Consider the following 12,500-nt stretch of genomic DNA (forward strand, 5'->3'; position numbering starts at 1 on the left):
GCTTGTCCGGGTGGCAGAGGAGGACCAGACTATTCACAAATAGCGGCCCAACGACTCCCAGAGCCGGTCGTGCGGCAGGCGAGGTCTGCTCTCATCACAAGAGGCTTTAGGGAGTGCTCAGGCAACGGTCAGCCCGCAGCCTTCTTGGCAACACCCAAGGGAACCAGGCCACTCGCGTCTCTCGCCTTCATTTTGGACACGAGCGCCTGTGGAGGGACGGCCGGAGTCAACGTGGGGTTTGCCCGCCCTCCAATAGTGTCAAAAGACCGCCGCACAAGTCTCTGACTGACTCTTAGAACAGACAGAAAGAGTTTGTCAAATCTGTCAAAAAATTGACAAAGTGTCAAAAATTCGACTTCCAAGAGCTCTCCGGCATGCACTCATACCTGTCATTAAAGTGCTATGCCCGTGGAACCGTTTTTCGGATGCCTTTCAGAACGGTCCCGCGCCGCCATTTTGTTCTAAAAATCGTGTTCCCATATATCTCCGGGTACCCCGCCAACCTCACTGCGGAAAAACTACAAGTGGCACTGAATGGGTCTGAATTCCAAATTTGACTGCATCGGTCTGGAACTCGGTCCGGTCAAAACCGTTTGGATTTTTCTCGGTCCGGACTTCCGCGACAGACAAAGTTAAAGTTTTCGGGCTGCAGGCACAAAACGACAGCTGGCCATTTGCCGGGCTCAATTCACCCAATTCCTCCGGCACTTCGGAGCACATGTTCGGTGTAAGTTTGCGAATCTTTCCCGATGCTGCAGCATTTTCCTCCGCTGACACTTAGAATATTTTTCACACTTTGCTGAAAATTTTTCTAAGTGTTTTTTTCCAAGTTTTCCTGGTTACTGATTTCTTCTTTTTAAACATTTTTCTAAGTTTTTCTGGTTACTCATTTCTTCTTTTTAAACATTTTTCTAAGTTTTTCTGGTTACTGATTTCTTCTTTTTAAACATTTTTCTAAGTTTTTCTGGTTACTCATTTCTTCTTTTTAAACATTTTTCTAAGTTTTTCTGGTTACTCACTTCTTCTTTTTAAACATTTTTCTAAGTTTTTCTGGTTACTGATTTCTTCTTTTTAAACATTTTTCGCCGTTTTTCTGGTTACTGATTTCTTCTTTTTAAACATTTTTCTAAGTTTTTCTGGTTACTCATTTCTTCTTTTTAAACATTTTTCTAAGTTTTTCTGGTTACTGATTTCTTCTTTTTAAACATTTTTCTAAGTTTTTCTGGTTACTGATTTCTTCTTTTTAAACATTTTTCTAAGTTTTCCTGGTTACTCATTTCTTCTTTTTAAACATTTTTCTAAGTTTTCCTGGTTACTCATTTCTTCTTTTTAAACATTTTTCTAAGTTTTCCTGGTTACTGATTTCTTCTTTTTAAACATTTTTCGCAGTTTTTCTGGTTACTGATTTCTTCTTTTTAAACATTTTTCGCCGTTTTTCTGGTTACTGATTTCTTCTTTTTAAGCATTTTTCTAAGTTTTTCTGGTTACTCATTTCTTCTTTTTAAACATTTTTCTAAGTTTTTCTGGTTACTGATTTCTTCTTTTTAAACATTTTTCTAAGTTTTTCTGGTTACTCATTTCTTCTTTTTAAACATTTTTCTAAGTTTTTCTGGTTACTCACTTCTTCTTTTTAAACATTTTTCTAAGTTTTTCTGGTTACTGATTTCTTCTTTTTAAACATTTTTCGCCGTTTTTCTGGTTACTGATTTCTTCTTTTTAAACATTTTTCTAAGTTTTTCTGGTTACTGATTTCTTCTTTTTAAACATTTTTCTAAGTTTTCCTGGTTACTGATTTCTTCTTTTTAAACATTTTTCGCAGTTTTTCTGGTTACTGATTTCTTCTTTTTAAACATTTTTCTAAGTTTTTCTGGTTACTAATTTCTTCTTTTTAAACATTTTTCTAAGTTTTTCTGGTTACTGATTTCTTCTTTTTAAACATTTTTCGCAGTTTTTCTGGTTACTGATTTCTTCTTTTTAAACATTTTTCTAAGTTTTTCTGGTTACTCACTTCTTCTTTTATAACATTTTTCTAAGTTTTCCTGGTTACTGATTTCTTCTTTTTAAACATTTTTCTAAGTTTTCCTGGTTACTGATTTCTTCTTTTTAAACATTTTTCTAAGTTTTTCTGGTTACTCATTTCTTCTTTTTAAACATTTTTCGCAGTTTTTCTGGTTACTGATTTCTTCTTTTTAAACATTTTCCTAAGTTTTCCTGGTTACTGATTTCTTCTTTTTAAACATTTTTCTAAGTTTTCCTGGTTACTCATTTCTTCTTTTTGATCATTTTTCTAAGTTTTCCTGGTTACTGATTTCTTCGTTTTGAACATTTTTCTAAGTTTTCCTGGTTACTCACTTCTTCTTTTCAAACATTTTTCTTCGTTTTTCTGTTTACTCATTTAGCACTTTCAGGCACTTTCCCATCATTTCCTCGTTCCCGATTTCACCCTTTAAAACGCTTTCGGGCATTTCCCTAAGTTTTGCGGTTCACTCGTTTGGGACTCACTGACACCTTCTCTAGCTTCCCTGCTCACTTTTTTCGTACTGTTGAGAAAATTCGAACCCTTTCCTTAACTATGCCGGTTACTGACTTCACCGCTTCAGACCCTTGTCCCCGTAATGAAAGATACCATTTCCCACCGTGGGAAATGCACGAAAATCGGACTGAACACGGGGGAGGCTCCCCCCTCGAAGGCGAGACCGTCGGCAGAACCGCCGGGTCAAACCCGGCTGAGCTACCCGGCTTACAAGTCTCAAAGTCGGTATGAGCAGTCACGTCCACCCCCATTCCCTTTTGGACCACTTCCCACGGTTCCAAATGCATGAAAATCGGCCTGTACACGGGGGAGGCACCCGCCTCGAAGACGAGACCGTCGGCAGAACCGCCGGGTCAAACCCGGCTGAGCTACCCGGCTCGGAAGCGCCAAAGTCGGGTTGAGCAGTCACATTCACTCCCATCGACGTTTGGACCACTTCCCACGGTTCGAAATGCACGGAAATCGGCCTGTACACGGGGGAGGCACCCGCCTCGAAGAGGAGACTGTCGGCAGAACCGCCGGGTCAAACCCGGCTGTGCTAACCGGCTCGGAAGCGCCAAAGTCGGGTTGAGCAGTCACATTCACTCCCATCCCCTTTTGGGCAACTTCCCACGGTTGGAAATGCATGGAAATCGGACTGAACACGGGGGAGGCTCCCCCCTCGAAGGCGAGACCGTCGGCAGAACCGCAGGATCAAACCCGGCTGAGCTACCCGGCTTACAAGTCTCAAAGTCGGTATGAGCAGACACGTCCACCCCCATTCCCTTTTGGACCACTTCCCACGGTTCGAAATGCATGAAAATCGGCCTGTATACGGGGGAGGCACCCGCCTCGAAGACGAGACCGTCGGCAGACCCGCCGGGTCAAACCCGGCTGAGCTACCCGGCTCGGAAGCGCCAAAGTCGGGTTGAGCAGTCACATTCACTCCCATCCCCTTTTGGACCACTTCCCACGGTTCGAAATGCACGAAAATCGGCCTGTACACGGGGGAGGCACCCGCCTCGAAGACGAGACCGTCGGCAGAACCGCCGGAACAAACCCGGCTGAGCTACCCGGCTTACAAGTCTCAAAGTCGGTATGAGCAGACACGTCCACCCCCATTCCCTTTTGGACCACTTCCCACGGTTCGAAATGCATGAAAATCGGCCTGTATACGGGGGAGGCACCCGCCTCGAAGACGAGACCGTCGGCAGACCCGCCGGGTCAAACCCGGCTGAGCTACCCGGCTCGGAAGCGCCAAAGTCGGGTTGAGCAGTCACATTCACTCCCATCCCCTTTTGAACCTCTTCCCACCGTTGGAAATGCACGAAAATCGGCCTGTACACGGGGGAGGCTCCCCCCTCGAAGGCGAGACCGTCGGCAGAACCGCCGGGTCAAACCCGGCTGAGCTACCCGGCTTACAAGTCTCGAAGTCGGGTTGAGCAGTCACATTCACTCCCATCGACTTTTGGGCAACTTCCCACCGTTGCAAATGCATGAAAATCGGCCTGTACACGGGGGAGGCACCCGCCTCGAAGTCGAGACCGTCGGCAGAACCGCCGGGTCCAACCCGGCTGAGCTACCCGGCTTACAAGTCTCAAAGCCGGGTTGGGCAGTCACGTTCACCCCCATTCCCTTTTGGATCACTTCCCACGGTTCGAAATGCACGAAAACCGGCCTGTACACGGGGGAGGGTCCGCCCTCGAAGGCGAGACCGTCGGCAGAACCGCCGGGTCAAACCTGGCTGAGCTACCCGGCTTACAAGTCTCAAAGTCGGGTTGAGCAGTCACGTTCACTCCCATCGACTTTTAGACCACTTCCCACGGTTCGAAATGCACGAAAATCGGCCTGTACACGGGGGAGGCACCCGCCTCGAAGACGAGACCGTCGGCAGAACCGCCGGGTCAAACCCGGCCGAGCTACCCGGGTTAGAAGCCTCAGAGTCGGGTTGAGCAGTCACGTTCACTCCCATCGACTTTTAGACCACTTCCCACGGTTGGAAATGCACGAAAATCGGCCTGTACACGGGGGTGGCATCCGCCTCGAAGACGAGACCGTCGGCAGAACCGCCGGGTCAAACCCGGCTGAGCTACCCGGCTTACAAGTCTCAAAGTCGGGTTGAGCAGTCACATTCACTCCCATCGACTTTTGGGCAACTTCCCACGGTTCGAAATGCACAAGATTCGGCCTGAACACGGGGGACGCTCCCCCCTCGAAGGCGAGACCGTCGGCAGACCCGCCGGGTCAAACCCGGCTGAGCTACCCGGCTCGGAAGCGCCAAAGTCGGTATGAGCAGTCACGTTCACTCCCATCCCCTTTTGGACCGCTTCCCACGGTACGAAATGCATGAAAATCGGCCTGTACACGGGGGAGGCACCCGCCTCGAAGACGAGACCGTCGGCAGAACCGCCGGGTCAAACCCGGCTGAGCTACCCGGCTTACAAGTCTCAAAGTCGGGTTGAGCAGTCACATTCACTCCCATCGACTTTTGGGCAACTTCCCACGGTTCGAAATGCACAAAATTCGGCCTGAACACGGGGGACGCTCCCCCCTCGAAGGCGAGACCGTCGGCAGAACCGCCGGGTCAAACCCGGCTGAGCTACCCGGCTTAAAAGTCTCAAAGTCGGTATGAGCAGTCACATTCACCCCCATTCCCTTTTGGACCACTTCCCACGGTTGGAAATGCATGAAAATCGGCCTGGACACGGGGGAGGCTCCCCCCTCGATGACGAGACCGTCGGCAGAACCGCCGGAACAAACCCGGCTGAGCTACCCGGCTTACAAGTCTCAAAGTCGGTATGAGCAGACACGTCCACCCCCATTCCCTTTTGGACCACTTCCCACCGTTGGAAATGCACGAAAATCGGCCTGTACACGGGGGAGGCACCGGCCTCGAAGACGAGACCGTCGGCAGAACCGCCGGATCAAACCCGGCCGAGCTACCCGGGTTAGAAGCCTCAGAGTCGGGTTGAGCAGTCACATTCACTCCCATCCCCTTTTGAACCTCTTCCCACCGTTGGAAATGCACGAAAATCGGCCTGTACACGGGGGAGGCTCCCCCCTCGAAGGCGAGACCGTCGGCAGAACCGCCGGGTCAAACCCGGCTGAGCTACCCGGCTTACAAGTCTCAAAGTCGGTATGAGCAGTCACGTCCACCCCCATTCCCTTTTGGACCACTTCCCACGGTTCCAAATGCATGAAAATCGGCCTGTATACGGGGGAGGCACCCGCCTCGAAGACGAGACCGTCGGCAGACCCGCCGGGTCAAACCCGGCTGAGCTACCCGGCTCGGAAGCGCCAAAGTCGGGTTGAGCAGTCACATTCACTCCCATCCCCTTTTGGACCACTTCCCACGGTTCGAAATGCACGAAAATCGGCCTGTACACGGGGGAGGCACCCGCCTCGAAGACGAGACCGTCGGCAGAACCGCCGGAACAAACCCGGCTGAGCTACCCGGCTTACAAGTCTCAAAGTCGGTATGAGCAGACACGTCCACCCCCATTCCCTTTTGGACCACTTCCCACGGTTCGAAATGCATGAAAATCGGCCTGTATACGGGGGAGGCACCCGCCTCGAAGACGAGACCGTCGGCAGACCCGCCGGGTCAAACCCGGCTGAGCTACCCGGCTCGGAAGCGCCAAAGTCGGGTTGAGCAGTCACATTCACTCCCATCCCCTTTTGAACCTCTTCCCACCGTTGGAAATGCACGAAAATCGGCCTGTACACGGGGGAGGCTCCCCCCTCGAAGGCGAGACCGTCGGCAGAACCGCCGGGTCAAACCCGGCTGAGCTACCCGGCTTACAAGTCTCGAAGTCGGGTTGAGCAGTCACATTCACTCCCATCGACTTTTGGGCAACTTCCCACCGTTGCAAATGCATGAAAATCGGCCTGTACACGGGGGAGGCACCCGCCTCGAAGTCGAGACCGTCGGCAGAACCGCCGGGTCCAACCCGGCTGAGCTACCCGGCTTACAAGTCTCAAAGCCGGGTTGGGCAGTCACGTTCACCCCCATTCCCTTTTGGATCACTTCCCACGGTTCGAAATGCACGAAAACCGGCCTGTACACGGGGGAGGGTCCGCCCTCGAAGGCGAGACCGTCGGCAGAACCGCCGGGTCAAACCTGGCTGAGCTACCCGGCTTACAAGTCTCAAAGTCGGGTTGAGCAGTCACGTTCACTCCCATCGACTTTTAGACCACTTCCCACGGTTCGAAATGCACGAAAATCGGCCTGTACACGGGGGAGGCACCCGCCTCGAAGACGAGACCGTCGGCAGAACCGCCGGGTCAAACCCGGCCGAGCTACCCGGGTTAGAAGCCTCAGAGTCGGGTTGAGCAGTCACGTTCACTCCCATCGACTTTTAGACCACTTCCCACGGTTGGAAATGCACGAAAATCGGCCTGTACACGGGGGTGGCATCCGCCTCGAAGACGAGACCGTCGGCAGAACCGCCGGGTCAAACCCGGCTGAGCTACCCGGCTTACAAGTCTCAAAGTCGGGTTGAGCAGTCACATTCACTCCCATCGACTTTTGGGCAACTTCCCACGGTTCGAAATGCACAAGATTCGGCCTGAACACGGGGGACGCTCCCCCCTCGAAGGCGAGACCGTCGGCAGACCCGCCGGGTCAAACCCGGCTGAGCTACCCGGCTCGGAAGCGCCAAAGTCGGTATGAGCAGTCACGTTCACTCCCATCCCCTTTTGGACCGCTTCCCACGGTACGAAATGCATGAAAATCGGCCTGTACACGGGGGAGGCACCCGCCTCGAAGACGAGACCGTCGGCAGAACCGCCGGGTCAAACCCGGCTGAGCTACCCGGCTTACAAGTCTCAAAGTCGGGTTGAGCAGTCACATTCACTCCCATCGACTTTTGGGCAACTTCCCACGGTTCGAAATGCACAAAATTCGGCCTGAACACGGGGGACGCTCCCCCCTCGAAGGCGAGACCGTCGGCAGAACCGCCGGGTCAAACCCGGCTGAGCTACCCGGCTTAAAAGTCTCAAAGTCGGTATGAGCAGTCACATTCACCCCCATTCCCTTTTGGACCACTTCCCACGGTTGGAAATGCATGAAAATCGGCCTGGACACGGGGGAGGCTCCCCCCTCGATGACGAGACCGTCGGCAGAACCGCCGGAACAAACCCGGCTGAGCTACCCGGCTTACAAGTCTCAAAGTCGGTATGAGCAGACACGTCCACCCCCATTCCCTTTTGGACCACTTCCCACCGTTGGAAATGCACGAAAATCGGCCTGTACACGGGGGAGGCACCGGCCTCGAAGACGAGACCGTCGGCAGAACCGCCGGATCAAACCCGGCCGAGCTACCCGGGTTAGAAGCCTCAGAGTCGGGTTGAGCAGTCACATTCACTCCCATCCCCTTTTGAACCTCTTCCCACCGTTGGAAATGCACGAAAATCGGCCTGTACACGGGGGAGGCTCCCCCCTCGAAGACGAGACCGTCGGCAGAACCGCCGGAACAAACCCGGCTGAGCTACCCGGCTTACAAGTCTCAAAGTCGGTATGAGCAGACACGTCCACCCCCATTCCCTTTTGGACCACTTCCCACGGTTCGAAATGCATGAAAATCGGCCTGTATACGGGGGAGGCACCCGCCTCGAAGACGAGACCGTCGGCAGACCCGCCGGGTCAAACCCGGCTGAGCTACCCGGCTCGGAAGCGCCAAAGTCGGGTTGAGCAGTCACATTCACTCCCATCCCCTTTTGAACCTCTTCCCACCGTTGGAAATGCACGAAAATCGGCCTGTACACGGGGGAGGCTCCCCCCTCGAAGGCGAGACCGTCGGCAGAACCGCCGGGTCAAACCCGGCTGAGCTACCCGGCTTACAAGTCTCGAAGTCGGGTTGAGCAGTCACATTCACTCCCATCGACTTTTGGGCAACTTCCCACCGTTGCAAATGCATGAAAATCGGCCTGTACACGGGGGAGGCACCCGCCTCGAAGTCGAGACCGTCGGCAGAACCGCCGGGTCCAACCCGGCTGAGCTACCCGGCTTACAAGTCTCAAAGCCGGGTTGGGCAGTCACGTTCACCCCCATTCCCTTTTGGATCACTTCCCACGGTTCGAAATGCACGAAAACCGGCCTGTACACGGGGGAGGGTCCGCCCTCGAAGGCGAGACCGTCGGCAGAACCGCCGGGTCAAACCTGGCTGAGCTACCCGGCTTACAAGTCTCAAAGTCGGGTTGAGCAGTCACGTTCACTCCCATCGACTTTTAGACCACTTCCCACGGTTCGAAATGCACGAAAATCGGCCTGTACACGGGGGAGGCACCCGCCTCGAAGACGAGACCGTCGGCAGAACCGCCGGGTCAAACCCGGCTGAGCTACCCGGCTTACAAGTCTCAAAGTCGGGTTGAGCAGTCACGTTCACTCCCATCGACTTTTAGACCACTTCCCACGGTTCGAAATGCACGAAAATCGGCCTGTACACGGGGGAGGCACCCGCCTCGAAGACGAGACCGTCGGCAGAACCGCCGGGTCAAACCCGGCCGAGCTACCCGGGTTAGAAGCCTCAGAGTCGGGTTGAGCAGTCACGTTCACTCCCATCGACTTTTAGACCACTTCCCACGGTTGGAAATGCACGAAAATCGGCCTGTACACGGGGGTGGCATCCGCCTCGAAGACGAGACCGTCGGCAGAACCGCCGGGTCAAACCCGGCTGAGCTACCCGGCTTACAAGTCTCAAAGTCGGGTTGAGCAGTCACATTCACTCCCATCGACTTTTGGGCAACTTCCCACGGTTCGAAATGCACAAGATTCGGCCTGAACACGGGGGACGCTCCCCCCTCGAAGGCGAGACCGTCGGCAGACCCGCCGGGTCAAACCCGGCTGAGCTACCCGGCTCGGAAGCGCCAAAGTCGGTATGAGCAGTCACGTTCACTCCCATCCCCTTTTGGACCGCTTCCCACGGTACGAAATGCATGAAAATCGGCCTGTACACGGGGGAGGCACCCGCCTCGAAGACGAGACCGTCGGCAGAACCGCCGGGTCAAACCCGGCTGAGCTACCCGGCTTACAAGTCTCAAAGTCGGGTTGAGCAGTCACATTCACTCCCATCGACTTTTGGGCAACTTCCCACGGTTCGAAATGCACAAAATTCGGCCTGAACACGGGGGACGCTCCCCCCTCGAAGGCGAGACCGTCGGCAGAACCGCCGGGTCAAACCCGGCTGAGCTACCCGGCTTAAAAGTCTCAAAGTCGGTATGAGCAGTCACATTCACCCCCATTCCCTTTTGGACCACTTCCCACGGTTGGAAATGCATGAAAATCGGCCTGGACACGGGGGAGGCTCCCCCCTCGATGACGAGACCGTCGGCAGAACCGCCGGAACAAACCCGGCTGAGCTACCCGGCTTACAAGTCTCAAAGTCGGTATGAGCAGACACGTCCACCCCCATTCCCTTTTGGACCACTTCCCACCGTTGGAAATGCACGAAAATCGGCCTGTACACGGGGGAGGCACCGGCCTCGAAGACGAGACCGTCGGCAGAACCGCCGGATCAAACCCGGCCGAGCTACCCGGGTTAGAAGCCTCAGAGTCGGGTTGAGCAGTCACATTCACCCCCATCCCCTTTTGAACCTCTTCCCACCGTTGGAAATGCACGAAAATCGGCCTGTACACGGGGGAGGCACCGGCCTCGAAGACGAGACCGTCGGCAGAACCGCCGGATCAAACCCGGCCGAGCTACCCGGGTTAGAAGCCTCAGAGTCGGGTTGAGCAGTCACATTCACTCCCATCCCCTTTTGAACCTCTTCCCACCGTTGGAAATGCACGGAAATCGGCCTGTACACGGGGGAGGCTCCCCCCTCGAAGGCGAGACCGTCGGCAGAACCGCCGGGTCAAACCCGGCTGAGCTACCCGGCTTACAAGTCTCGAAGTCGGGTTGAGCAGTCACATTCACTCCCATCCCCTTTTGGGCAACTTCCCACCGTTGCAAATGCATGAAAATCGGCCTGTACACGGGGGAGGGAGCCGCCTCGAAGACGAGACCGTCCGCAGAACCGCTGGATCAAACCCGGCTGAGCTACCAGGCTCGGAAGCGCCAAAGTCGGTATGAGCAGTCACATTCACTCCCATCCCCTTTTGGGCCACTTCCCACGGTTCGAAATGCACGAAAATCGGACTGAACACGGGGGAGGCTCCCCCCTCCAAAACGAGACCATCGGCAGAATCGACGGGTCAAACCCGGCCGAGCTACCCGGGTTAGAAGCCTCAGAGTCGGGTTGAGCAGTCACGTTCACTCCCATCCCCTTTTGGACCTCTTCCCACCGTTGGAAATGCACGAAAATCGGCCTGTACACGGGGGAGGGTCCGCCCTCGAAGGCGGGACCGTCGGCAGAACCGCCGGGTCAAACCCGGCTGAGCTACCCGGCTTACAAGTCTCAAAGCCGGGTTGAGCAGTCACGTCCACCCCCATTCCCTTTTGGACCACTTCCCACGGTTGGAAATGCACGAAAATCGGCCTGGACACGGGGGAGGCTCCCCCCTCGATGACGAGACCGTCGGCAGAACCGCCGGGTCAAACCCGGCCGAGCTATCCGGGTTAGAAGCCTCAAAGTCGGGTTGAGCAGTCACGTCCACCCCCATCCCCTTTTGGACCACTTCCCACGGTTCGAAATGCACGAAAATCGGCCTGTACACGGGGGAGGCACCCGCCTCGAAGACGAGACCGTCGGCAGACCCGCCGGATCAAACCCGGCCGAGCTACACGGCTTACAAGTCTCAATGTCGGTATGAGCAGTCACGTCCACCCCTATTCCATTTTGGACCACTTCCCACGGTACGAAATGCATGAAAATCGGCCTGTACACGGGGGAGGCACCCGCCTCGAAGACGAAACCGTCGGCAGAACCGCCGGGTCAAACCCGGCTGAGCTACCCGGCTCGGAAGCGCCAAAGTCGGGTTGAGCAGTCACATTCACTCCCATCGACTTTTGGGCAACTTCCCACGGTTCGAAATGCACAAAATTCGGCCTGAACACGGGGGACGCTCCCCCCTCGAAGGCGAGACCGTCGGCAGAACCGCCGGGTCAAACCCGGCTGAGCTACCCGGGTCGGAAGCGCCAAGGTCGGTATGAGCAGTCACATTCACTCCCATCCCCTTTTGGACCGCTTCCCACGGTTTGAAATGCACGAAAATCGGCCTGTACACGGGGGAGGCTCCGCCCTCGAAGGCGAGACCGACGGCAGAACCGCCGGGTCAAACCCGGCCGGGCTACCCGGGTTAGAAGCCTCAGAGTCGGGTTGAGCAGTCACATTCACCCCCATCCCCTTTTGAACCTCTTCCCACCGTTGGAAATGCACGAAAATCGGCCTGTACACGGGGGAGGCGCCCCTCTCGAAGGCGAGACCGACGGCAGAACCGCCGGGTCAAACCCGGCCGAGCTACCCGGGTTAGAAGCCTCAGAGTCGGGTTGAGCAGTCACATTCACCCCCATCCCCTTTTGAACCTCTTCCCACCGTTGGAAATGCACGAAAATCGGCCTGTACACGGGGGAGGCCCCCCTCTCGAAGACGAGACCGTCGGCAGACCCGCCGGATCAAACCCGGCCGAGCTACACGGCTTACAAGTCTCGATGTCGGTATGAGCAGTCACGTCCACCCCCATTCCCTTTTGGACCACTTCCCACGGTACGAAATGCATGAAAATCGGCCTGTACACGGGGGAGGCACCCGCCTCGAAGACGAGACCGTCGGCAGAACCGCCGGGTCAAACCCGGCTGAGCTACCCGGCTCGGAAGCGCCAAAGTCGGGTTGAGCAGTCACATTCACCCCCATCCCCTTTTGGGCCACTTCCCACGGTTCGAAATGCATGAAAATCGGCCTGTACACGGGGGACGCTCCCCCCTCGAAGGCGAGGCAGTCGGCAGAACCGCCGGGTCAAACCCGGCTGAGCTACCCGGGTTAGATGCCTCAAAGTCGGGTTGAGCAGTCACATTCACCCCCATCCCCTTTCGGCCCCCTTCCCACGGTT

Source organism: Chiloscyllium punctatum, unplaced genomic scaffold (assembly GCF_047496795.1).
Source record: "Chiloscyllium punctatum isolate Juve2018m unplaced genomic scaffold, sChiPun1.3 scaffold_247, whole genome shotgun sequence".
NCBI lineage: Eukaryota > Metazoa > Chordata > Chondrichthyes > Orectolobiformes > Hemiscylliidae > Chiloscyllium > Chiloscyllium punctatum.